Source organism: Vanessa cardui, chromosome 3 (genome assembly GCF_905220365.1).
Source record: "Vanessa cardui chromosome 3, ilVanCard2.1, whole genome shotgun sequence".
Classification (NCBI taxonomy): Eukaryota; Metazoa; Arthropoda; class Insecta; order Lepidoptera; family Nymphalidae; genus Vanessa; species Vanessa cardui.
In genome coordinates this window covers 8,986,976-9,014,065 of record NC_061125.1, presented here as the reverse complement: position 1 = coordinate 9,014,065, position 27,090 = coordinate 8,986,976, and the positions used below count along the sequence as shown (strand labels likewise).

Sequence of the window (27,090 nt, the reverse complement as noted above, 5' to 3'; positions counted from 1 at the left end):
TCAGAGTGGCGTACCCATGAAAGCCGGTGTACACACTACTCGACCACGGAGGTCGTCAAATGTATTGATGGTTAGTATTTATTAAAATGTTGATGTTTGATGATGATGATGGCGAGAGTGACCATCAGGTTATATTTGCAAGAATACACACCTATTTAAAATTAAAAATAAAATGATTCCCAATGTATTTATTCAATCATAAGATTATTCTTGTATATCAATGCAATATCAATGACAGTGGGATGGACTATGGATAAAGATTAATATTCTCTTTCCAATATGCCTTACTTTGAATGTGATATGTATACATTACAGAATAAAAATACAATGTTTTACAATAAATAATGATTGAAAGGTTTTTTTTTGTAAATCTAACCCAACTTAATTCGAATTAACTATTATAATTAAATGATTATGTTTTTTATTGTGTGTATGGCTTATCACTTTTTCTTTTAAAAGAATGAATATTTAAAGAGTACGTAAATTTATATATCGATTTTAAATAAGTAAGAAATGAGTCGATTATTATTTTATATATATTCAATAGTCCAGAATTAAAGATCAATCATTATGGATGACTACTAATGTATTTAAATATAATTAAAGTAGGAGGGATACTAAAATTATCAAAATGATACAAACCGTCTTGTATTTCACATTTCATTATTTTTTGAATGTGTAAGACGCTTTCCGTGTAGCGCTGCATTTCTTAAAGTTGAAACACAGGCCGACTCAGGCTTACATATTTAAAGGACGGCACTTTTACAAGGTTTTATCATTTTAAAACATTTCGTATACTGCAATGTGAGATTCCTCTAATGTAGGCGTTGCGACATGTAGGGTTACCATAATTGCACTTTTTTTAACTTGTAGGCGGGAATGTCCTATGGGCCTTATAATGAAATTTTAACTCATTTTTACACAGCTAATGTGCCAGTAATGTCAAGAATTAAGTTGTTATGATCTTTGCTTCTTCAAATTTATAGCTTATTTAACGTCAATTTGTCCAACGGAAAATAAATTTTATGAAATATTGTTGTGACTGTTTTTAGTCGTCATTATTTTAAAATGCGCTTTAAAAATTACGATTATTTAAATAAATCACTAAAATGGAACCAGGACTGTCCTAAAGATTATTTAATGATGGTTATTCTATTCAAAATACTAATATCATTACGAATCGTGTCAAGCTCATACTCTTTGAGGCCTTTGCGGATTTTTGTTCTACAAAGTCTTCTTTGAGGCTGTGATGTGGTGTCACATTATTTGATTGCAAAGAGAATTTAGAACAGACTTGTTTTAACTGTCTTCGCGTATTTGATCCATTTCATATTCATATCACGTTTAATTATTTTCATATACTCGCAATAAGAAGAAATCATTTTCTGTTATATTTAGTAATGAAAATTAAATTAAATTAATTTTAAATGGGATACTTAAGTAGGTAGGAGCGGAGATAGCTCAGTGGTTAGAACGCGTGCATCTGAACCGATGATTGCTGGTTCAAGCCCAGGTAAGTACTACTGATGTAGTTCTTTAATTGTTTTATTTGAAACAAAACACACGCAAAACACATGCAAGATTGTAAAAATGCTTATTTCAACATACATTACAGTTTGTTAATCTTTAGGCCGTTGAAACTGGTTATATGAATACAATATTTTGATATTTTTTTACTATAAAAATGTTTTGTTTTAGATGAACGGCAATTTAATAACTAGCTTTTGAAACAGTTAAAAAAATATATTGATTTGCAGACTTAAAATTGATTATTAAACAGTCCATATACTCAATCTTTGCAAATATATTGGTTATAGTGTTTTTTTTCTTCGACTGAAATTATGAATGTGAATTGTATCGAAGCTAGTTTCCACCCGCGTCTTTGCCCAAATATGAGGGAGAAGCGGTTTATAGGTAGCCTATGTTTTAAGTCAGGTTATAAATTATTTCAATTTTAAATTTTATCCATATTTTTTCAGCCAATTTTTCGTGGTTCAGTTACAGCATTCAAACATACAAACTTTCATTTATTTAATTAGTAATGTTCGTTGTGCTGATGTAAGAAGACCTTCACATTTATTTAATTAATAGTGTTCGTTGTGTTCACGTAAGAAGACCCAAGATATATATACAAGATTCAATTTTGGACAAGCGCCAATGAATATTCAAATATTTAATTCCTTTTTATTTCTCATCTCTTGTTCGATATTGAAGGAATATATCGGATTGTTATTGATGACCACTAACCAATACCGGAACAGCTTTGCATAGGTTTTGAACAGGAGTAATATATTAATGCTTTATTTGCTTTATTTTTATTGATACACTTAAAAGTTATTTTTACTAAGTAGGTAGGTGGAGGGGAATTTGCCCAAACGGGCTACATACTGTAAGAAATAGTTACCTTTCTTACTTGACACCAATCGCCAACAACTATAAGGGCTAAGATTTTATGTCTCTTATAGCCTTTAGTTACAGTAGCTCATTCAACCCTTCAAAATCTATCTATCTGACAAGTAATTACACCAAATAGCATGTCATAAATATATAAAATAATTATACTTACAATTTAAACATCTATTTCTAAGAACGAAATAATATTCAATGAAAACTTTGATTTTAACTATTTCAAAATAAGTAAGATTAATGTCAAGCGACGTAGTTCGGGAAGCTATTCGAGACTCTATATTTTGAATCAGTTTTAACCACGTAGTTAGGTAACTCCCGAAGTTATGAGTTTAATACCACTTATCAGAATATATTATGTGTGTCACACTTCCACACTAACAAATTATATATAGCGAGGCGATAACGTAAGGCGAAACAGTTCACGAATATTTTGAAAGCGCAACAAGTTTGTTAAGTGCTCTTGTTACTTAGTGCGTCACATCATGCACACGGTTTAAAAGCTAAACGCGTCAAATTAGTACAAAGTCGTTATAAGTTACATAAATTTACTTCGTAGTAGGGCTTTGTGCAAACCCGTCTGGGTAGGTACCACCCACTCATCAGTTATTCTACCGCCAAACAACAGTACTCAGTATTGTTGTGTTCCGTTTTGAAGGGTGAGCCAGTGTAACTACAGGCACAAGGGATGTAATATCTTAGTTCCCAAGGTTAGATGCGCATTGACGATTTAAGGAATAGTTAATATTTCTTACAGCGTCATTGTCTATGGGTAATGGTGACCACTTAACACCAGGTGGCCCATATGCTCGTCCGCCAACCTATACCATAAAGAAGCAGTAGTGTTATTCTGTAAGAATTCACTTTGGATATTTCTCACGAGTTGCGAAAACTATACGCTATTCAGACGTGCTTATTCTTTAAATGAAATCACATTACAGTTGCAGTCTGTAAATTTCTCACTGCTGGGCTAAAGCCTCCTTTTGAGGAGTAGGTTCGGAACATATTCAACCACACTGTTCCAATGCGGGTTGGTGGAACACACATGTGGAAAATTTTCTATGAAATTAGATACGTGCAGGTTTTCTCACGATGTTTTGTTTCACCGCCGAGCACGAGATGAATTATAAATACAAATTAAGCACATATTCAGTGGTACTTGCCTGGGTTTGAACCCGTAATCATCGGTTAAGATGCACGTGTTCTAACCACTGATACATCACGGTTTGACGTTACAATCCATGACAGTCAAATTTCAAATGTATTCTTACAAAATAACTCTAAAAATTAAAACTGTATTCTGAAATAAAAAACATTATATTTATTTAGTATTTGAATAATATGATATTCTAACTAATAGCTGGTTTCTACCAGTGCTTATTATATATTTATGCAGTAACATATTTTGTATGATTTGTGTAAGTTCGCGTATTTCACTATTATATAACACGAGTGTTTAGTTTCTCGTAACAAATATCACAATGAAATCTACATCTTACATCAAGATTTCGTTGTCTTTGAACATCTTCACGCTTTAGTTTTGTAAACACACGGAAGCAAACTCTCAATCGAACCGAGGTTTTATTGTATCAGCTAATACTGATTTAATTACGCCTTTAAGCTGAATACTTGTTTGATGTAATTTTTTAAAACATTTAACTTACTTTGATTTACCTATCCTTATAGCTATCCCTGTAGACGAGTGATGGATGTTGGCGATAAATAATTTATTGAAAATTACATCTCTCTTGACCTTCATTTAGTCGTGTTTAATCATATTATCCAACATAATAGTATTATTTTATGTGAAAAAAACACGAAATTATTTCTAAATATACCTGTATAGTTACTAAGTGAAAAAGTGAAGGAAAACATCGTGAGGAAACCTGCATGTGACAAATTTCATAGAAATATTGCCACATGTGTATTCCACCAACCCGCATTGGAACAGCGTGGTGGAATATGTTCCAAACCTTCTCCTCTAAGGGAGAGGAGGCCTTTAGCCCAGCAGTGGGGATTTACAGGCTGTTGTTGAAAAAGTTTTTTAATGTATTTTTCAATATTATTCGAAAATCTTTTCTCTATTTTTTAAAAGAAATTTTAGCTGTCGTTTCAAATTTTGCGAGAGTATGTATACACCGTTGTTTAATTTCGTCTCGCGACGATGTTAGCCTTCTGACGTTTTTGTTAATATTCTGCATACTTGTCATTACACCGTAGTCTTTGTAATCTTCTTTAGAACATGTTACTATTGTGCTGTTTGCCGTTTCGTCCACGGAATTAGTTTCATTTAACTCCTACAGGATACTGTAATTCAACAACATCTGTCTTTATGTACACTCGTAACAAAACCATACTCAAACTGTTATATTTTATACTGGCTAGTTTCTGTCTGTTTCGAAATGACAATTACTTTAAAACCAGGGCAATGTAATAGAGCTGTTTTCGTTTTGTTTATATGTTAAAAATTGTTCCAATATTTCTCTAATGACGTCAACTAAATCGCTGGTAAGGTTACGGTCAGAAGTACAAGTTGCAATCGATGTGTGTAAGTATTAATGCGAAATGATATGGTTGATTTTTGATTTCCAATATGAAAAGATTACTGGAGTGAATTCTTATAACCAAAATAATTTGTAAGTCATAAAAAGAAATATTTTAATACAATCAGAACCACGACAAGTAATCTTCCCACCCTGTTATTAATACGTCAACGCACGCTGAAATAACTTTTATTATCTCTGAAATAACTGTTTCAAAATGTCAGACAAATTGCAAAGTTAGAGCAAATATTTATGTTTAATGAAATCCTCGAGAAATGTGTAAAGATATATTTTTTTATTTCAATTGTAACATAGTTTTAAAATACAATCGAGCTAAAATTACTGTTTGTATTTTTATGGAACGCTAATAAAATTTTCTTTTGATACGAAACTTCTATCCGAGGCACCTCGAGGTGTGAGACAAACGGTATGATGCTCTCTTATAACTCTAATGTGGATGGCAGAATCTAGAACTATGACGACCGCCGTGGTCGAGTGGTGTGAACACCGGTTTTCATGGGTACGCCACTCCGAGGTCCCGGTTTCGATTCCCGGCCGAGTCGATGTAGATTACCATTAGTTTTCTATGTTGTCTTGGGTCTGGTTGTTTGTGGTACCGTCGTTACTTCTGATTTTCCATAACACTACTTGTGTTTTTTTGTCTTTAGCTACTTACATTGGGATCAGAGTAATGTATGGGATGATGTCTTTTATATTTATTTATTTATTAGATCTCAATATGCTTTACTAGCTGTTTCCCGCGGCTATGCTCGTTTAGGGGTTTAGTTGTTATGTGTTAGGCCAAAAAAGTAGCATATGTCATTCCTTTATGTTGAAATTTGCTTTATACCAAATTTCATCAAATTCGGTTCAGCGGTCTGGTTGTGAAAGATCGATAGACATACAGACAGAGTTAATTTCACATTTATAACATTAGTATAGAAGTATAGATTTATGTATGCTTTTACAAGCACTTTTAAATCGTCATTTAACAACAATATTAAGTGAAGCTACCACCGATCGGAATGTAGATTCTACCGAGAAGAACCGGTAAGAATCTATGTAGTTAGTCTTTTCAACATTTTGAAAAACTTCATATTCATTAAATAAAATTATATATGTTTGTAATTTGCTTGGAAGTCAGCAAGTATTAACTCCACGCTGTCTTATAGTCTGTATGAGATAGATACATACATACTTTATTTCTCATTAATATTATAATAGTAAGAAATCATATTTATTTTGTTGACAATATTCTATGTTAATATTAATTGTTTTGTATAAGGATAAATTTTATCAGTAGTCATTAATTTCAAATGTTTGACTGCTACCCCTCTTCATCCTGTGTCCTGTTTTATTTAACTTTTTAGTAACAGTTATATATATTTTTAGTTTGTTTGAATCAAACCTATCAATTGAATTCCAAGCTTATTCCATCTACCTCTAAAAATTTGCATACAAATATGTTTCTAGTATTACGATTACAATACGATTGATTGTATGTTTTAGAAGAGGATAAAAAAGCAATATTGGTTTTTAAAAAGTAAATAAAAATAATCAATGGACGTAATGCCTAATGGAATCAAAACTTGTTTAAAAGTATATTTAAATTAAAATAATAAGAATTTTTTGTTGAACAGAATTTATTCTTAATTAGATATAAGTAATATAAATGAAAGACGGTTTCATTAGTTCGAGATCAAATCAAATCAAATCAAATCAATTTATTCAAGTAAACTTCACAATGAAGTGTTTTTGAATCGTCAACAATTAAGTACTAGCACCGTTTCGGAAAGCAGCTGCAGCTCTTTAAGATAAACATCAACTATCAATAACAAAAATAAACAAAATACAAGTATAAAATACATGATTAAATTAATAATAATATTGAAAAATACCATATACAATTTCAAAAAACCATCTATTTTATTTTTTTGTACAACATGGGAATAACTATTGTAAAATAAACGATTAATCATTTGTTTTGTGCTGGATTTCTGGCATTTGGAATAAACGTGAATGTTACCTGTCTATCAAGTCGGAAAGTAATTGGCAGTTCTGATGTTTCATGAAAGTGATATATGTTTTCACTGTTATAATATTTAGAATTAAAGTATTCAAATTTATATGCATTTAATAAAAATGACTCAGTGCCCAGTGGTTAGAACGCGTGCATCTTAAATGATGATTGCGTGTTCAAATCCAGGCAAGCACCACTGAATATTTGTGTGCTGCATGTGTCGAATTTCATTGAAACCGCATTCGGAACAGCGTGGTGGTATATGTTCCCAAACCTCTCTTTCACGGTAGAGGAGGACTTAGCCCAGCTGTGGGGAATTTACAATCTGTTACTTTACTATAATAATTCATATAAAGAAAAATAAAAAAATAGAAAAGAGGATCGTTTCGACAAACACATGGCAGGACTTTTGTAATGTCATAAGCTTGTCATTTGCCTGTGACTGATTCGAATTGCGAATGAACTTCTTTGATGTTTTATAACGTATTTCGGCTGTATTTCCTGATATCTTATGTTTGCTTAACCGACTAAAGCTGGCTTTATTTTGGACTGAGGATCTACGCTTTACGATTTACGTTGGCTTTTCCCATCACTACTTTATCTCGTTCGATTATATATATGTAATTACTTATGCATTTATTTTGTATAAGAATCACATTAATATTTCCACTTACTACTTACTTCTATACTTAATATTATAAATTTGAAAGTAACTATGTCTGTCTGTCTATCTGTCTGTCGCTATTTCATGACCAAACCACTGAACCGAATTTGATGAAATTTGGTATGAAGCAAACTTGAACTTCCAAAAAGGACATAGACTTCTTTTTCCCGAACACCCTAAAAGGTGAGCAACGCCGCAGGCAACAAATAGTATTTTATATTTCTGAAACTCGAACATTTAACATGGAAAAAACAGGACTAGGTACACTAATTACCTATTATACACAAGCATAATAGTATTAGAGTTTGTATATTAATAGACAAGTTTATTTTTGCATGTCCATTCCAGGCTGAGTCTGTGGGCTGGTTGCACATCTCCATTCATATTTAATAGGTCGCATTGAAGATAAAAACAACATTTCCTTTTTAGTGAATAAACTCACTCTATAGAAATACGACACAAAGCTTTGATAATATACTCCCTTACGTTTGTTTGTCATGACGTATATATAAAATTTATGAAGGTATTTTAGCAACATTTTACTCGTCCTTTTTTCTGTGTAGAATTTAAATAAAAAAAAGTTTCTTTAACCGTTTGTTTATACACAGCAAAAGGGTCGCAGAAACCATTTCCGGTTGAGGAAAATTTTATTTGCTTTAAAAGGTAAACATATTTATTTCACCCTTGGTGATGTCCTTGAGAGTTTTCGATGTGTTTCGGAGAGCCCTTTATAAGTCTCATTTAATATCTTTATTAAATTTTGTTATGAAATATTCCTTATTAACATTATATTTCCATAGATTGTATAGATTACCTTCTACTTTTAAACTCGGAAATTAGTTTTTCAATATTTATTTTTTTTAATTCATAAAACCTTTTTAATACCTAATCTTATTATAATATTTAAAACACTATTAACCTTCTTGATGTCATCAAAAGTCTTGTTGGCCCCATCAAGATGCGATGTCCTCAAAATAAGTTATTAACTATTTCGTACAATTTATTTGAGTTTCACAATAATAAATTGATTCACAATTTGATTACAGTTACAGATAATAAACTAATGTATAACATCAATCAAAAAGCTTTAATCGACTAGCGGGCTAACGAGTGTTAGACATCGATCTAACTTCACTCAACAATCACTCATATTAGCAATGATCAATCGATCTAGCATTCCTCCATTGGTATTACTTAATTCCGTCACAGACTACATAACCACTAAACCGTTCCCGCCAAAAAAGTTAAGTTGGCGCCTATTTGCCGCTCGAGGCTTTATATCTATTCCGATTGGTCGTGACGCATGAGGTTATCTTAGTTAATTTGAGTAAATTAATAAGTTATTACACGAAAGATCGATGTTAAGCAACTAGATAGTTTCTTGATTAACAATAAACTGTCGTTCATTTATTTCTCGGTCTAATTTTTGATAAAGTAATTGACACTGACACTAAGAAATACGGACGAACTAAAAAAATATTTTTTGCTGAATTCATATATTCGTCATAAATTTTGGTTTGTATAAAAACAAATAATCTAATTATATTTTTTTCATTGTTTCAGAAAACATCGTGTTTCGGCTCTATCAGGTAAGTCGATCAATAAGAGAATATACATAGAATACAAATCATTGATTGGCAAGAAAATTGGAAATTATATGATGAAAAATAATTTAATAATAAATTAAATATTACAGTTATTTTAGTTTTTATTAACATAAGAATTAATAACATTAAATGCTTAAATGTATACAAATATGAACTAAAATTAGTTACTGTATAAATCTTGACCGCGTGTAATGGTGGCAAGAATGCTAGCAGCATTTCCCCGTTGAATCGCAATTACGATCCTCTGGGCAAAAAACTAACCAGCCCTCCTGTCACCAGTGGAGGCAATGAGGAGAGGTGTTATACTTTTGATGAAGCTTTTTGCACCACTACTCCAAGGGTCAAGCGTTTCGACAGCAAATGGAACAAAAAAGTAATTAGATATAATATTACAGTTATTATTTACGGGATATTTACCATGTTTTTTATTTTTACCCATTGGTGCTCGATATTTCGACATTATCTACGAATGTATTGTTCACGAGAACAATTAAATATTCCGCAATGAATAACTATAATAAAAAAAAATAACCATGTTAATATAAAATCTTAAAAAATTAAATATTAATCATGCAAAGCTACGGTCACCTTGTGATCCAACCAAGCGAGGTCGTTTATCCCAGGTGTGGTCCCATAAAATCGTTATAAGCGAATATCTGAGGAACCCCAAATTTTAACATGTCACAACGCCTTTGAAATTACCTAATTATAGACATTTAAATCTAAGAGTAATCGTAAAAACAACGATTTAACTGAAAAGCCGTTATTATTCCAGGTACATTTTCCTAACAAAAGCAATTATTGTATGCAAATGGCAAGCGATTATGCCTAACTTGTTCATAAAATGTCAGTACACTGTAAACCAACCCATGCATGAACATAGAACAATTACGGTTTTGAGGTAAATGTCTAAAATTAAATATGTATAGTTTTAGGATGGTCACGAGTTTAAACAACGATATTCTTCCAGATTCATTTATTAGCGCTATTTTCACATTCATTTTATCCACTATTTCATGTTTTACAATACATCCCGTATTTTATATTAAATTTAGCTTCTCATTCTCATTATTTCCAAATCAATAATATAAAAATCACCAAACATTGCCGTCGCATTCGATTTCTTGACATTCTCTTTCTTACCGGCCAGTATCAGACAATCGGCCAGTATTCATCGTGAAAAATTAAAATATTACATTACAACATATTCTAAAAATAGTCAAACGACATATTATTAACTAAATTATTCTAATAAATTATAGTTATACAATTTATAACAAAAATAACTCTAACAGCTCGGCCTTCCTATCCAGCGCGTGTCCTCACGCGTTACAAACACTATTCTTTAAAATATCAGTAAATACCTACATAGGACATAAAAAAAGTACAAAAACTAAATTAAGCTTCATACAAATAGTACTGGATATTATGGAGATATTTTGAACCATACAATATCTTTTTAATTACATATATATGCTAGTGTTATTAACATAATCGTCTCGATCGACATTGTCAACATTATTTACATCGTCATCATTATCATTGCTGGTATCATCGTCTGTGGAATCATCGAAATTTCGGTCGAAACTCATCCAAGGTTGTATTTTATCTACGACAATGTTGTCTTCATATCTTTATCATTGACTTCAGAAACTGTTTTGTCTGTCCTATTTTCAGTTTGTTTATAAAAAGTAACTCCAGAGCAGTCAGTCATCAGCAGACTGATGGCCAATCCTATCACAATTTGTACATTTGACCAATCTATCAATCAAAATAAACTATTGTACAACAGTGAGTATTCTTACTTTGTTAAAAACATCCCGTCCCGTCTCTAGTTCAAAGATAATTAATAGACCGGATTACTTTCTTTTGTAAAATAATAACAGATTCAATATCTGCAACGTCACCCCAAAGTAATATCAAAAAAATATATATATATGACATAATAGTGTGAAAATAACCGAAATAAACTAGACGAGCAGTATCAATATCAGTTAGTTGTCTAACTTTTCTAATCGCGTATGCTGCAGAGCCGTCTTCCTGTTAGGGATGATAAAAAATAATGGGGACTTTACAGAAGTCTGGAATTCTATTCCTTAGAACACCGTAATATCGGCTACATCAAGACGGCCACCGTTTAAAAATATATCATAATTTTGCTTTCTCACATTGGGTAGTGAAAAAAAAAATTACATATTTTGTATTTTCATCATTCAAAACCAAATTATTTATTTTAAACTAATCATGTTTCTGCGATAATGCACCGTTCACATTGTCATAGTAATATTTTTCTGTCAACCTTAAAAAAGTATCGTCAGAAAACAATTATATCACAAATACCCTTAACATAGAAATGGATATCATTTATATATACTAGAAATAGAAAGGGGCCGAAAATTAAACCTTGCGGAAAACTTATTAGTAACGTGGATCCAAAGCCTTAATTCTATTAACCATACTTAATACACCTTAATATTTGTGCTTATAAAGAAGTGTCTCGTGTTCTACACAATCAAATGCTTTAGATAAATCACAGAATACTCCGATAGAAGCGCTATTCCCGCATCAGTTGTCGAGCGTAAGTATAAAACCAAATTGCTCACTATTAAAATAGTATTTGTACGGAAATTAATGAGAATTTGATTGAAAATAGAATTTACTTTAAATTTATTAGATTTTACATAAATATATTGAAATAGGCCTGTAATTACTGGGATCGCTTCTGTTTCCATTCTTAAAAAGTGGTAAAACTACTTCATTTTAACAAGTAAGGCAAGGAACCCGTGAGCAAACTTTTTAAAAATTAATGCTATATACGGAGCAATGTCGTATATGATACTATTAATGAATTTTACCGAAATGCTCCATATGTCGTTAGTTTTATTAATATTGAGCGCTTTAAATATTTTTATGATATAAATTACAGAAACTGTTTCAAAGGAAATTTCAATAACGCATTTAATAATCTTGCTGCATCTAATGTTGATGATTTTAAATGAGATATTATTTCATCAGGTATATTATCAAAAAAAAAAAAAATATTTCAAATAAATTTGCAACTTATAATTCAGTATTAGTTTTATAATTTAGTATCTACTACCTGTGTACAGTTTGATTAGTATAATTTCCTTTTTAGGTTTTTCCACAAACACTTCCAATAATATCCCAATTGGCCTTTATTCTATTATCGGAAGTCAAAATTTCGTTCTTTATTTATATTATATAAAGACTAGATAGATATAGAGCATAAATGCATACTGTTTTAAATATTTTGGAATATTTATTGACGTATTCTAGAAATTCGTTTCGATTCCACTGCCTCATACCATTTAGATCATATAATTTATTTCTACTTTTAAATATACCAATAGTAGCCCATTCACTTAACTTCATTTTTGTGCTATTATAAAAGGATTTTATTTTGAATATCCTATTAAATTCCTTTAATATTAATTCAAAAAAATAATAAAAGTTAATTTCGATCTTGTGTCGTTTGATCTAAATTACATATTTTAGACGCCACAATATCTTTAAAACATTATTGGCCTGTACATTATTTTTTAATGAATAATTTATTTGTGTACCAAAGAAAACTTCTGTCGGTTCATTAAATCTTTGCGTTAAATTAAATGACTTAAACAAGATGGCAAAGCGAACACTTAACGAAGTTACTTTTAATAAGTCGACGTAAAAGATCGCCACATACAATTACATATTTATTACTATTTAAAGTTTGGGATATTAAATATGTCAAAACTCTAATCCAATGCTTTGTGAAACAAAATACATTAGTTTTATAACACTCCGAAAATAATTCTATTTCATGATCTTTGCCACCTATGCCCTGTATATTTTGATGTATAATATTTAAGAATGGACATAGGTACTGTCATTTTATATACTTTAAACTATAAATTTTAATATTTTTACTTTTGTCGGTGTTAATATAACTTAAGTTACTATTTTTATCATATATATGATCCTTGGTAACATTACACATAAAATAATTATCAATATTGTAAGCAATTAGGTTACCAAGTTGTCTTCAGGATTTAATTGGTAGGTACATAGTACCCTCTATCAACTTAAATCTATAAATGAATTTATTAATATCAAATAACATGACATTATTGCTACAATGTCGAGTCAAATTGTATAAACTTACATTTAATTCATAAATATGTTAATTCTGTGCATATGTGAATATGGAAATGTACTAATTATAAATTTTCATTTTTTTTGAATTTCAAATAAATGGTTTGTTGGGCTTAATATTCTGACTATTTTTTTATAGCTTCAAACTTTGTTAAGCTCAGACTTGCCATTTCAAAATAGCTTGCCATCGCCATTGTCCCTGTGCGTTCCTATTTTAACTGACCTAAAGTATCTTAAAACGTGTTCAGGTTCAGAGAGATTAGCTGCTCGTGCTCCTACTTTAACCACGCAATCGTCTAACCCGTGATTTAAAAGGTTTATCTTTGCACAATCACAATACGCTAGATTCCCCATAACGTACCCATTTATTAAGTATTTCAGTTACTAGTTCAACAAAATCCTCTCGGATAAGGAAAGACTCTATAAGCTTATTTTTCATTCCGACCAACTAAGCAGTAAAGAAAGCAGGCCCTGGTACCATGACTTAGCAATACCGCATAATTTTTGAAGCGCATAGTAAATGATAGCTTTTTCATTCCAACCATATATTTTCGCACATTCGTCAACTTTGTTTATCCAAGTTAAAATAGTTTATTCTTTACTCATAGGATCAAACTCCGGGACAACATTATTTTCGTAAGATAACTTAAACGTCCTTGATAATTGACAGAAATTTATCAAGTATTTGGCTGATATCGTTTTCAGAATCATTATAAGAATGCTTAGGTTTTGGATGAATTTCGATCGACTTACCGACTGACCGACCAGATTATTCAGTTGATGAACTTGAACACCTTCCCCTACGTTTTCTATGTCAATTCGTGCTGCGTCCGCCACTCCGCTTCAATTCACCATGGTCTTCCTTTCTAACTTCAGCAGAAGATAATGTTCTTTTCTTCCCTAGTCTCCTGTCCATTTGCACCTTAAGTTCACGTTGTGATCTGAAAATTCCAATCAATCCTGGCCTTGGACCTCGGGCACAATTATCATTATGCCCTAATCCTTGGGCACAATGATAACTATGCCCCAATCCTCGGGCACAATGATCATTATGTCCTAATCCTCGGACACAATCATCATTATGAGCTAATCCTCGAGCATTATCATCCTCACGCCCTAATCCTCGGGCACAATCATCCTCAAGCCCTAATCCTCGGGCACAATCATCAACACGCCCTAATCCTCGGGCACAATCATCATCACGCCCTTAACCTCGGGCACAATCATCAACACGCCCTAATCCTCGGGCACAATTATCAACACGCCCTAATCCTCGGGCACAATCATCATCACGCCCTTAACCTCGGGCACCATCATCATCACGCCCTTAACCTCGGGCACCATCATCATCACGCCCTTAACCTCGGGCACCATCATCATCAAACCCTCGTCCTCGGGCATCATCATCATCATCAAACCCTCGTCCTCGGGTATCATCATCATCCAACCCTCGTCCTCGGGTACCATCATAATCATGCAGCTCTCGTCCTCAGGCATTACATTGATCCATGTTACTGAAGCTCAAGAAATGAAAAAAAAAAATGGGTTAGTATTATGTGTGACATTAAAACGTTTATGCACGATTGGTTTTTTTTTTTTAAATAAATAAATAAAATTAATGTGTAGGAAATAAGAATATTCTTTTTCATGTAGTCTACGCTCAACAATTATAACATACCAAAAATATGCGAGTAACAACGAAGGTATTAATATAAATAGCAATTAAAAAAAAAAAAAAATTAATAATCTTAATTTAACCCAAGAAAAGACAACAAATACTATGAAATCTATTTTTTTTTTAGTGTCATTTCCTAGAGTCTTTCCGGTGCCATCACCACATCGTTTCACTTTTACAATCACATTATTATTCAAAATTTAAAAACACTCATATCGTACCTCAATCAACAATCGATAAATGGGTCCAATCCAAATCCTTTCAACTGAATATTAATTCTAAGTTGCTGCTAACAATTTTAATGGTGGGCGCGCAAGGAAATTTTATTTATCCTTGTCGTAATCCCGCTTCTGAACTTTTAGGATGGTCACGAGTTTAAACAACGATATTCTTCCAGATTCATTTATTAGCGCTATTTTCACATTCATTTTATCCACTATTTCATGTTTTACAATACATCCCGTATTTTATATTAAATTTAGCTTCTCATTCTCATTATTTCCAAATCAATAATATAAAAATCACCAAACATTGCCGTCGCATTCGATTTCTTGACATTCTCTTTCTTACCGGCCAGTATCAGACAATCGGCCAGTATTCATCGTGAAAAATTAAAATATTACATTACAACATATTCTAAAAATAGTCAAACGACATATTATTAACTAAATTATTCTAATAAATTATAGTTATACAATTTATAACAAAAATAACTCTAACAATAGTAAACAATTTTCCAGGCACGCAAGCGTAAGTAAATTTCGAATTGATTCAACTTTACATAGGCCTGCAAGCCTTAATAATCAAGTACATCTTCACACGCACAGCATTGTATATTATGTAAAATAGAAAAGTAAATCAACATGTAAATGGTTCCTCAACTAGGCTAAGGCCTCCTTTAATCTTGAGAAGAAACCTTACAAATGAACTTGAAGGTAGGATGGTAAAGATCGAAGGTATTGGTATGTTCTTTGGTTAACGATCAACGCACATTAAGTAGACCTTTTAATCCTAAATAATGTCTTAAATATAACATTGACAAACTTCCTGTTAACGTTTCAAAGTGATTTCCTCCCTTTTGTGCAGAAGGTTTAGAACTTGAAGTCCAAATTCCATATTACTTCAATACAACTCGCATTGGATAGATAATAATTGTTTCTAATGGTTACGACCATTATATAACGAACGCGAAACTTACAGCTGGTAGAAATCAATTTATATTCATAAAGTTTAAATTATATACATATGTATTTGTTATTTAAAGAAATAGATTGAAAAATGTAATAATTGTCGGCTCGATGTGCCTTGCGTGATAGGTTTGCATGATAGGTTTTGCGTGAAAATTCCAGAGGTCGAATTGTTTCATGGCACGGTGAAAGAAAACTGTCCGTAAATATCATGCGATGTAACGACGTTGGATTTTTGTGAAGTATTTTTTGCAATGACACGTCTTCCACGTTGGCGGGCTAAAAGTCTAATATCATCAAATTAATATCGACATCAGTACAGTAACCTCGAACAAATAAATTACTTAGAGACGTAAACATTTGACTTAGGTATATCATGTTTCATAGATATTTAATAAACAGTGATAAACATTAGATTAACAAAAAACTAAGTAATTTATTATGTATATTATTCCATTTTTTAACTAAATTCAAAAAATCGAATTGGATCAATATGCATAAGCTTCCTCAGATTACAAATCAATATAATTGACGTATAACTTGAAATCGACTAAAGGTGAATATGATATATTTATTTATGTTTAAATTTATCCTGAAAATTATATAAGATAAGCTTAAATAATGTGTTACAATGTCCAATAAACAAATACAATACGTGTCACGTTGTAGTGTACTATCGTAGCATAATGGCTGACAAGGCGTTGGCGTGATGCCAAGCACGCTGTGGTCAGCGACGGTAAGTGTATGAAACTTTTCACTTACAAGCTGAGTAAATACATTAAACTTATTGTATGTGGTAGGTCGTTTTAAAATAATATGTAAAGACTTTTTCTGTATTATATAAGGAAAAACTAATCTTTTTTTTTTTAGTCGAGATGAAATATTTGAATGTATGAATGAACATCCATTTTATTACTAGTCTGGTTACGATGTTAGTACCAAAATATTTTTGATAATTGAAGGGTTAGATCCTAAAACTCAAGATAAAAATGAACTATTATATTATTTATATTCATTTTGTATTAGTTTAGTGGCTAGTTAGACAAACTCTTCTGCTTGCGTTGCTTTTCAACAAAATGTCATTTAGTGTATAATATTTACATAGTATAATATAATCATACTATGGGTAGCATAAGTGTTGGAATAATTGTCGAAAATTAATCATTACTAGTAATTTTAAATGCCAAAAGGTTTATTGAATTTCGAAACAATTATGTAATACAGTGACGTTATGACGTGACATTATACGAGTTTAATATTGTCATACGTCCGAAAAGTTTAACTCTGGCGTCACGCCAAGCGTGCCGCAGTCTGTAATGAGATACATCGCCTTTGAAGTTAATACTCTACTTACCTTTTGTAATTTATAACCTTTTATACCTCATTTATATTGATATGATAATGTACGACCGATTTAAGCCACAGTACTCCCAACTTGAAAACCAAATGCGCGACGAATATCATAGTGCACTAATAATGCATTATGAGATTTATTCTTTTATAATATACTAGTTATCGCCTGCGGCTTCGATCGCGTATTCGGGTGTTGGTTGTCATGTTTTAGGCAATAAAGTAGTCTATGTTCTTTCTTGGAATTCCTATTTGCTTCATATCAAATTTCATGAAATTCGGTTCAGCGGTTTGGTCGTGAAAGACCGATAGACCGACAGACCGACAGAGTTACTTTCATATTTATAATATTAAGTATAGATGATCTATGATCAATATTCCCTCGTATTTGCATAGACGGATTGAATGTTAAACAAATTGTCACAGTAGAGCACTCAGTCACAGGTGTTACAACTGCTAACTTCCAAACTCCCTTCTGTTCCATAGAATTTCTTGACGAAAAAACTCAATTACATTTTCGTGGCCTGGCTCGGGATTCGGGTGTTCCAATCTGCACCCTTATTTACTGGTTATTAGACCAACAATGTAATCAAAGCACTCATTAATATTATTGATCCGGTAAATTGCTTAGAAGTTCGGTCAAAACCTTCAGAAAGGTGAACGTCAAATTTCTTATAGAATAGAGTTAATAGAGGTAGAAGATCTACTAAATCGATTTTAATATATAATGAACATCTACAATTTCGTCCTTATGTGATCTTTATTTATTCTTAAAATTAATTTTATTTATATTACATGAACAATTTTAAACTTTATTATTTCTGCTGTGTTCATTGATGTTATAACGTAGTTTACAACTTTCTGCGTTTGTATTTTATCATCAATCATCATTGATTCCTTCTAGGAAGAAATCTAACCAACTTTCTGGGCAATACATGAATGTACAAGATAATGCAGTTAATTTGTACTAGTCAATACTATAGCTTACATTATAACATCCTTATGATAATTTAATGCTTGTACATCATAACATCTAATATGTATGTATGTACAAAGTAGTGGACACGGCGTTGGCGGAGAGCCAAGTGTGCCACGATCAGTAATGGAAGCCTCTTGAAGATAATAGATTATCCTTTTATTTTTACTGGACAGAAGCAGACATGTAGTTAAGTAGCTCACGAATATCAAATTAATGAGCAGCCTTTTTTGTAAGAAAATGTTCCCGAGCTCATAACTACCAGACTCTTTTACTGAATCTAGCGGATTACTTAAACATACAGTCTCCTTCACTTTTTTTTTCTTAATTTCGCTGAGCATAACACGAAATGTTTACATACTGTTTGAATAAAATAGGTTTTATAGCTTTTCCGTTTTTTAAATGTATTATTTTTATTTTCATTATTTACAATTTTTTTCAGACCTGAGTTTGATGAATGTACAAATGACGTGTTTATAGTTTTAGAAGTTTTTCAATCCGTTGGACTTGGGATTTTATATCGATGCATCTTTTTTCAAGCTCATCGGATCGATGTTTTTAATTGGTGCTTTTGATGGTTATGGTAGAAGGCGAATAAATATTTTTTCTAGAAATTAAAAAAGGTTACCGTACTAAATAATTTCAACTGCAACTAGTTTTATTAAAAAGTCAACGCATGCGTAGTAAAAATCCAAAAATGCTTCAAAATACAATTCTGTAAAACGTATGTATATAAGTTTTTTTTTATACCTGTAGTGTTACAGGTATGTATTTTTTTCTATAAGTGATAGTCTTGATACCTATGGTATATTTTACTTCTATAAATTTAAAATTCTAAAAACAAAATTTGGCGACCAGGGACATTTTGGTTTGCGGCCAAAAGCTGAAATGTGGGAACTATCTGCGAATGGTCTAACAGCATTATATTACTTGTAATATCAAGCACATATCACTTTATAATAAAGAGCTATCTTAACTAGCTATCTTTAACAGCATGATTAATTAATACCTACATGAATATATGTTCTTACCGATAGATGGATTAAGTCATAAGAAGGGTTAGTTACATAATTTATGAAGTTTTTGTGTAAATTGCTAGATATATAACAATTATTTTAAATAATGCCGACAGGGATGCTTTTCGCGCATGCGCAGCGTCAACCAATAGAATTATATGTATTACACTATAAACGTTTTATGTAGAACCCTTATTCAACCCGTGCGAAACGGGCAGCTAATAAATTTCATTCGTCGTATAACATAATTACAACTAAGTTCGTAATTAAAAATGCCGTATGTTCTACCATCAAGGTTTTCGTTAAGATTAGAAATTAGTTTGTTTTTTAATTACTTTTTCTATGATCAACAAACAACAGCCTGTAAATGTCGCACTGCGGGGCCAAGACCTTTTCTCCTTTTGAGGAGAAGTTTTGAAACATATTCCACCACGCTTTTCCAATGCGGGTTGTTGGAATACACATGTGGCAGAATTTCTATGAAATTAGACACATACAGGTTTTCTCAGGATGTTTTTCTTCACCGCCAAGCACGAGATGAGTTATAAACACAAATTATGCTCATGAATATTCAGTGGTGCTTGTCTGGATTTGAACCCGCATTCATCGGTTAAGATGCACGCGTTCTAACCACTAGCCCAACTCGGCTCATGTCAAGGAATCATCGGCCCGAATGATCACAAGAACGTCGCTAATGATGTTTGACAGACTGACTGACAATTGCTTATTTAAATTGTTGATAAATCAGGATTTTAACGTCGAATAACGCATATAAAACAGACAAAATAACCTAGCTCCTTGGTTACTTAGTGGAAGGGCTTTGTGCAAGCCCGTCTGGGTAGGTACCACCCACTCATCAGTTATTCTACCGCCAAATAACAGTACTCAGTATTGTTGTGTTCCGGTTTGAAGGGTGAGTGAGCCAGTGTAACTACAGGCACAAGGGACATAACATCTTAATTCCCAAGGTTGGTGGCACATTGACGATGTAAAGAATATTTAATATTTCTAACAGCGTCATTGTCTATGGGTGATGGTGACCACTTACCATCAGGTGGCCCATATGCTCGTCCGCCAACCTATACCATAAAAAAAAGTTCCTTCCTCGGAGTTCAATTCTCCCTCATACCAAATTATGTCCAATCCGTTTCAGTGGTGTGGCATTGAAAGAGCCACAGGCAGACAGACAGAGAGAGTTACTATCACATTTATAATATTAATATAGATATATCCAAGTTTAAATACATTATAAGCAGTTATCAGTTTTAACTTTAAGAATAGTTTACACATTCGTGAAATTTAAATGATACTCAAATAAAATTTTCGATATGCTAACGAATTATAAATATACATTTGTACTTTGGACCGATTAAATCTAATATCCACAGCGTTATGTAAAATCGATGCTATCATGGGTTATTTTGAATGTAAACAGCCCCAACACATTTCAATGGTAAACATGCCTAATAACAGTTTAACGACCCCATAGAAAATGATGTTCCGTAACAGCGAAAAGATAACAAACAATCAGCAAAGTGCCATTGCGTGTTGCACCTTAGAATAATATCTAGATAATGGAGGAGGGTGATATATTGAAGAGGTTTCATAAATATCTAGTACACTAGCCAATAAACCCGGATTCGCACATGTCACCTCTTCTTTTAATTTGGAAACAATCTGATAAAACGCTTTATAATGATGAAATATACTCAGAAGCTTGTTCAGCTTCTGAGTACTTTATGTTTAACGTTCTTTTTATCTGTTTATCTGAAAAGAGCAACTATGCGAGTTTCTTGCCATTTCTTCTCGCTAGAAGCTGCTTTCCGAAACGGTGGTAGTATTTAATTATTGACGATTCAAAAACGCTTCATTGTGAAGTTTACTTGAATAAAATTAATTTGATTTGATTTGAACGCGTAGAAGTGCTCATTTGAAAACATATGCGTTTAAATCATTTACAAAAAAGGTTCTACACAGACATACATTTCTGAATAAAGTTGCGATTATAATTAGAACATAAATTATATTTATGAACAAATATTTCGATTCTTTCTTTGATACTGTTATTAAAATTTTACATTAGATTATACTAAAAAAATACTTATGTTATTACTTACTTCAAAAAAGGGGTGTTCTCAATTCGACCGTATATATATTTTTTATGTTTGTTCGCCGATTACTTCGCTATTTATGAACCGATTCAGATGATTTTTTTTAGTTAGAAAGATGATACTCCTGGAGTGGTACCATGATGAGGATATCAGGGTCTGATGATGACGCCGGCTCCAAATATAACAATAATTATAACTACGTTATATAATCGTAAATCGACTTTTAAGTAGTCGAATATTTTTCATTTCATTTTAGTTCGGAGTACTTTAAAAAATATGTTGAATACGCAATTATTTTATTACTTTTTAGTGTGTTAAAATAGTGTTTTGTTTGAAGAACTTTCTTATTGTTTAAATATTTATTTATATATGTGTGTTCATACGGATAGTTTATTGCCTAAAAATTACTGTCCGTGATTACAATCATATAGCCAACATTATTATCTTCATTATTTAACCGACAGAGTCAATTTGAATATTTGATTCGATAGGACAGGATAGATGTATTGGAAAAGTAAAACCGTGTCAATATTTTTGATGAGCAATCAAGTGAGTGACATTACTTGTAGCAATTCAGAGGAATATTTGAGGCATATAAATACATGAATGTTTACGCAACGGAGAATTTGTTTATTTATCTTTACTTTGTGTCAGATATTATAATAAAAGTATTATTTTTGAGTCTATTATTTTTTTGAATATAGATTTACATTTCCGAGATTTGATGTTGTGCTGATCATTTACTATTACTAGGAAGTGTATATGTTATCGTTTTAAGTTTTATTTTGAAGTTTTCTATTTGATTTTTATAATATTATTAATTCGCTTATACTCATAAAAGTGCACCGTTTAAACTTTTTTAATAATAAGGGAAGATTATTTTTATGTAATAGTTGGTTAGACACCTGATAGTAAGTGGTGACCTCAGCCCATAGATGTAAGAAATATTAACCAATTCTTACACTATACCATTTTCGACGCCGACTTTTTTTGCTGCAATGTTATGTCCCTAGTGACTTCATTTATACCGCTCACCCTTTAGATCGAAACAACGATACTCAGTATTTGGTGGTAGAGTAATGCTGATTTAGCTGCGAGTTACATGTGTAGTTAGACATTGTATACCTTTGAGCATGCTTTTATAATTCATCTCGTTGTTAAACGTGAAGAAGAACAGGTGGTGTCATGTTGTAATGTATTTCCTCAAAAGGAGAGGAGATGCATGTCTAGGTGTGGAACATATATACATATAAGATAGTATATAAGAAGGCGATCCGTTTACAATATAAATCGCCACCAGCTCACCTCTTAACGTTCAATCACGCGTCATAGGAAATTAATCTTATAAAAGTAATATATGATGAAACTTTCGTAAAAGCTATATTATTTTACAAACTTTCGTAAATGGCTGCTTTAAAAGCTCCTGAAAGCTTCAGAAAGTTATTTATGATATTACCGCACATTATATCGCTCAGAGCACTCGTTATTTGGCATGAATTTTTTTTGAGATATATTTTGTCCATTAAAATTACGGAAGAAAGTAGGTAACTAGAAAAGAGAAAAGCTCTTTCTCATACTAGACTTATGTCTATTATACTTTTGTTATGAGAAGGGAAAAGCTTGATTTGACGCATGTAAAGGTAGCAAAAGCCTTATTTTAATTCGTAACGATTTCGTTCCAATTATTGAAATCGGTCCGAATACTCTAACCGAGTTTTAAAATGGCCAAAGTCAGGCAAATTAATGTTGCTTAAATCTGAACGCTCATTGGTCACTTATGGCGTCATCAGTTGACACCGACCAATGAACATTACGAATAAATTTAAATTAATTAATTTGACTTCAATCAGCGTTACAGAAGCTGGGGGTAAGTGGCGGAAATGATCGCTGTTCATTAGATTGTCTGAGCATTTACCTTCTTGCTATTGTATAAATCACCACCATTCACTCGCCCTCATGCTATTTATTAGGATCGGCGACGGTTTTTTCTCCTATTTATCTTTTCCGTCGAAACACATTGATACATTCTGTGTTACTTTCGTTTTGCTCACGATCGTCGCTTCTTTTTAGACTTCCTGTTGGTTTTCTCTTAGGCTTGTTAGCTATAAATTGGTCTGAGAGAAACAATACAAGTATAACCAAAAAAACAATAGAATGCATATAATTTGAATTGATAATTTAAATTTAGAATTGAATTATATTCAAATCATCTTTTACTTTTATCAACCAAGCTTGAATCATCGAACAATATATGTGTATTGCTCCAACTATCTTATTAGCAAGCATAGGACGCCAGCTCCAATAATATAATGGCGTATCCAACATGCTTCACAAATCTTTCCGCACCAACGAAAGCCACATTGTTAACTTGGAATTTCGTGATATTAATATTGCATATTAGCTAACACATAGTATCAATTCCATTAATATTCCAACAGCTGGTACATAATGGCAATAGTTTCACGGTAAAGTTCAATAGCACGTCGCGTGCAGACTGCATCGACCAGTTCTTCAATGATTCATGGCACGGCTTTCCCATTGATTCATGGTTTTGCCATATATCTATATCGTGTAGTGTAATGTATGGGTGTTCTGATAATGGAATAGATAGCTTGAGTTATTGTCTCGAGTGAATGAACTTCTAATGAAATCGATTTTATGTTGTGCTCGTTGTAGTGAAAAAATTATAGTGTTATGTTTTTTTTTGTAATATATTTTTACTGAGATTTATTTATAATTGGTTCACCCGCTGATATATAATACCCACTTCAGTGAATAAAACTTTCCGAGATTCATAATACTAACTTTACAGTTGAAAACTTAATTCAAAAATTACGTAAATACGTAATTTTTGAATTAAGTTGTAATGTCGAAATATTTTCGATGTAAATACATCGAAATATTTCGACATATAAAGTAAAATTATACTCTATATGATTTTTTCACAATATCATCTACATTAAATTACAATATCCAAATTCAATATCCTAATAAAAGTTTTTCATATAAAATTATAAGCTTAATACTTTTTTTTCTGCGTTTCGATTACGATATATAGTTTCAATTGATAGTGGCACATCATCATCATCATCAGCCCATTTTTGTCCACTGCTGGGCATACGCCTCTCCAAGTGCACGCCACTGTGGTCTTTCTCCGGCTACTCGCACCCAGCTCGTGCCTGCCGCCTTGCAGTGGCACATAATATGTTCTTATTGCGCTCCATCTCTTTATCCTTTTCACCGATATTTGAGGATACCACATACCACCCATAAGCATATTTGACTCCAATTTTAATATTGCTAAACAGTATTGATATTTTTTATTTTATGAAATTTAGGGTAAATTTTAATTTTTATTGATTGCATTTTGTACCCTTGGTAAAATTTAACCGGCTGTTGGCTGGCCACACGCGGGGTTTTTATATTAATAAGAAACGTAGGGTTGGTAACTTTATGATATTAAGGCTAGAAATAGGTAACGAAAAAATCAAGACTTATCAAAATCTTATTTTAGTTTTATTTTTTGCTATTTTTTTTGCGATGTTTTGAAAATATTTTAAAGATGCTTTAATATGTTCCAATAAAAATTCTTGTCATGATTGGTTTTGTAAGGAATTGTTAATATTTCTAACGACGCCAATGTCTATGGACGATGGTAACCACTTACCATCAGTCGGCCATTTGCTGGTCTGTCTACCTATTTTATAAAGAAAGCATACCAATGATTTCGTGGAAGTTTTATTATGATAAATTTAGTGGTTTATTAAATTTTATTTAATAATTATCTATTTTAGAAGTTATCAACCCTGCACTCAGGACGAACAGCTATGCATTTACAAAATAAATTTACTAAAGTGTAATTAGCCTGATGGACGCGTTTCGGTAGAAGGATACTTTATAATAAATTACGCAATCAAAAGTAATTAAAAGAAGCATTATAATTCGATCGAAAGTAATATTTGATTAGATATATAAAATTAATTAAAGAAATATATTTTTAGTTTCAGTATAAACACTGTTCACCCAAATTTTGACTTTAGGTTTGTTCAAAGCCTTACTAACAAGGCAGAAATTTAAAGACAGAGTATTCAATAATAAATAATAATCGTTCGCAATAATAGCAAGAGGCGAGGTGGCCCAATCGTTAGAATGCGTGCATCTTAACTGATGAATGCAGGTTCAAACACAGGCAAGCACCAATGAATAATCATGTGTTCATGTGTCATGTGTTCATGTGTCATCTCGCACTTGGCGATGTAAGAAAACATCATGAGGAAACCTGCATGTGTCTAATTTCATCGAAATTCTGCCACGTATGTATTTCAATGTGGGTTACATTGGAATTTGTTTACAGGCTGGTGTATTTGTTGTTGTGTTCATCGCAGTAAACAGGGGTTGATTTGATCATGATAAGATTCTTTACCTTAAGCGTCTGTATTAAACGATAAAGTTAAAACGAAACACATCATATGAATCGGACCCATAAAAATTCACGACACGACAGCTTAAAAAAACAGAGCGTTTGAAATTCTCGCTACGCTTTTGACACTTTTTTACGGCAATCTGAATTTTTTATTCGTACATCATAAAAGTACGAATTTATGTTGTTGTTGTTTAAGTCATAATCATCACTTGGTATTGGATAAAGACGTGATGTCTAAAAAAATGTGCCTGCCAATATGATATACATATAAAATAAAAAAAAAACTGTAAAATTGTCAATACCGTTAGATTATAATCTATTGCACAAGACTGTAAGCTGGCTGATGGTAAACGGTTATTCAACATATTGAGTAACAAAATTTCCATAGCTTAGTATTAATAACTGAACTGAAATCAATGTTGATAGATTATAATCTACTGAAAAGCTATGCGTTTAATTGTAAGTAGTACATTCACACGTTCGAACGTGTCACGGTTCACAATCTTTTGATCGTTTACAATCTCGCCATATAGATTATAATCTAACGGAAATAACAATTTCACGGTGACATATAAACAACGACAAGATATGGCCCAGTGGTTAGAACGCGTGCATCTTAACCGATGATTGCGGGTTCAAACACAGGCAAGCACCGCTGATTCATGTGCTTAATTTGCCTTTATAATTCATCTCGTACTCGGCGGTGAAGGAAAACATTGTGAGGAGACCTGCACGTGACATATTTCATAGAAATTCTGCCACATGTGTATTCCACCAACCCGCATTGGAACAGCGTGGTGGAATATGTTCTAAACCTTCTCCTCTAAGGGAAAGGAGGCCTTTAGCCCAGCAGTGGGAATTTACAGGCTGTTGTTGTATACATAACAGATGTTACGCCGTTTTTTTCCGTAATTATTATTATTTTTATATCTTTGACAGACATATCGAGCGTTTCTT

At 32.1% G+C, this 27,090-nt stretch overlaps 1 protein-coding gene across 1 annotated transcript in view; it reads left to right on the top strand.

The window, feature by feature from the left end:
• The window catches only part of LOC124543504, a 209,503-nt gene that overhangs the window by 133,171 nt on the left and 49,242 nt on the right, over positions 1–27,090 (top strand). The window contains exon 3 of the mRNA XM_047121727.1: positions 9,197–9,222. The gene's annotated coding sequence lies outside the window, so the exon portion shown is untranslated. The remainder of the gene's footprint in view (positions 1–9,196; positions 9,223–27,090) is intronic.